This window comes from Schistocerca cancellata, chromosome 1, assembly GCF_023864275.1.
Source record: "Schistocerca cancellata isolate TAMUIC-IGC-003103 chromosome 1, iqSchCanc2.1, whole genome shotgun sequence".
NCBI classification, from domain to species: Eukaryota; Metazoa; Arthropoda; class Insecta; order Orthoptera; family Acrididae; genus Schistocerca; species Schistocerca cancellata.
Window position 1 is genome coordinate 1,119,216,529 of NC_064626.1, and position 2,691 is coordinate 1,119,219,219.

Genomic DNA, 2,691 nt, shown 5'->3' on the forward strand with positions numbered 1-2,691 from the left:
TGTCGGGCTGAGTCCCTTGCTTGCGATCGCACTATTCCACACCGACGGCTTGCGCTAGCCAAGCCAAGTACAACAGTGCACGCCACGTAAGCAGTTCGCTAAACAGGCGGCTATACAGGCGAACAGAATTGTCTTGTCCTAGGTGTTATTCACTCCACAAACGCCAAGACTGACACTCATTGGTAAAAAAAAAAATGTGTGTGAAATCTTATGGGACTTAACTGCTAAGGTCATCAGTCTCTGAGCTTACACACTACTTAACCTAAATTATCCTAAGGACAAACAAACACACCCATGCCCAAGGGAGGATTCGAACCTCCGCCGGGACCAGCCGCACAGTCCATGACTGCAGTGCCCTGGACCGCTCGGCTAATCCCGCGCAGCCCTCCCTGGTCAGTGTTACGCTTGTGGTAGGGAAGGACATGTACAAACCGTAAGTTTGTAAGCGAACAAACATTAGAATTCGGCCCACTCACACACATCTAGTCACAAGGCCCATGTCATTAATACTCTATAGTTCAAGTCTCCAACAAGCATTAGCACACCTAGCAAGCATGCAGTTTTATCAGTGATACGCCAGTCAAACAAACGTTTTGTTCATCTACTTCTTTCTGGGAAACGTCAAATTTCAGTTGGACACGGGTGCCTCTATCACATTGCTCAATCGTCACATACACTCCTGGAAATTGAAATAAGAACACCGTGAATTCATTGTCCCAGGAAGGGGAAACTTTATTGACACATTCCTGGGGTCAGATACATCACATGATCACACTGACAGAACCACAGGCACATAGACACAGGCAACAGAGCATGCACAATGTCGGCACTAGTACAGTATATATCCACCTTTCGCAGCAATGCAGGCTGCTATTCTCCCATGGAGACGATCGTAGAGATGCTGGATGTAGTCCTGTGGAACGGCTTGCCATGCCATTTCCACCTGGCGCCTCAGTTGGACCAGCGTTCGTGCTGGACGTGCAGACCGCGTGAGACGACGCTTCATCCAGTCCCAAACATGCTCAATGGGGGTCAGATCCGGAGATCTTGCTGGCCAGGGTAGTTGACTTACACCTTCTAGAGCACGTTGGGTGACACGGGATACATGCGGACGTGCATTGTCCTGTTGGAACAGCAAGTTCCCTTGCCGGTCTAGGAATGGTAGAACGATGGGTTCGATGACGGTTTGGATGTACCGTGCACTATTCAGTGTCCCCTCGACGATCACCAGTGGTGTACGGCCAGTGTAGGAGATCGCTCCCCACACCATGATGCCGGGTGTTGGCCCTGTGTGCCTCGGTCGTATGCAGTCCTGATTGTGGCGCTCACCTGCACGGCGCCAAACACGCATACGACCATCATTGGCACCAAGGCAGAAGCGACTCTCATCGCTGAAGACGACACGTCTCCATTCGTCCCTCCATTCACGCCTGTCGCGACACCACTGGAGGCGGGCTGCACGATGTTGGGGCGTGAGCGGAAGACGGCCTAACGGTGTGCGGGACCGTAGCCCAGCTTCATGGAGACGGTTGCGAATGGTCCTCGCCGATACCCCAGGAGCAACAGTGTCCCTAATTTGCTGGGAAGTGGCGGTGCGGTCCCCTACGGCACTGCGTAGGATCCTACGGTCTTGGCGTGCATCCGTGCGTCGCTGCGGTCCGGTCCCAGGTCGACGGGCACGTGCACCTTCCGCCGACCACTGGCGACAACATCGATGTACTGTGGAGACCTCACGCCCCACGTGTTGAGCAATTCGGCGGTACGTCCACCCGGCCTCCCGCATGCCCACTATACGCCCTCGCTCAAAGTCCGTCAACTGCACATACGGTTCACGTCCACGCTGTCGCGGCATGCTACCAGTGTTAAAGACTGCGATGGAGCTCCGTATGCCACGGCAAACTGGCTGACACTGACGGCGGCGGCGCAGCTAGCGCCATTCGACGGCCAACACCGCGGTTCCTGGTGTGTCCGCTGTGCCGTGCGTGTGATCATTGCTTGTACAGCCCTCTCGCAGTGTCCGGAGCAAGTATGGTGGGTCTGACACACCGGTGTCAATGTGTTCTTTTTTCCATTTCCAGGAGTGTATATAAACTGTTGGCTCCCCACGCCTCTCTCAAAACTAGCATACAACTGACGGCTTATAATTGACAAGACATTCCCGTTCTCAGAACATGTACTTTGCCTGCCATGTAACGCTCGCATACCCGAACAGTGAGTTTCACAGTGTTAGAATCACGCGAGTGTGAGAACATATTTGGTCTTGATTCTTTTGATTTGTTTGGTTTTAACATTAAGGACAATGTGTTGTCTGTGTCTGTATTCAATGCGAAAGATGGTGTAGCTTGGTGTAGCTTGTTCAAAGAATTGCCGGAACTCTTTGCTGAAGGTTTAGGCCAGGCTAACAACTTTGTTGCACATATTACGCTGAAAAACAATGCTCAGCTGAAATTTTGCCGCGTCAGAACTGTTCCCATCGCATTATGGGACAAAGTCGCTGATGAACATAACGAATTGCACGATAACGGAGTTATTGCGCCCATATCAGCTATTCAATGGGTAAGACCATTGGTTTTGCTCCTCATACCTTCAGGTCGCATTCGCCTCTGTGTTGACTTTAAGTCTATAGTCAATCCACAAACTGTCATCGATATTTATCCATTGCCACGCCCAGAGGCTCTTATGGACAAATTA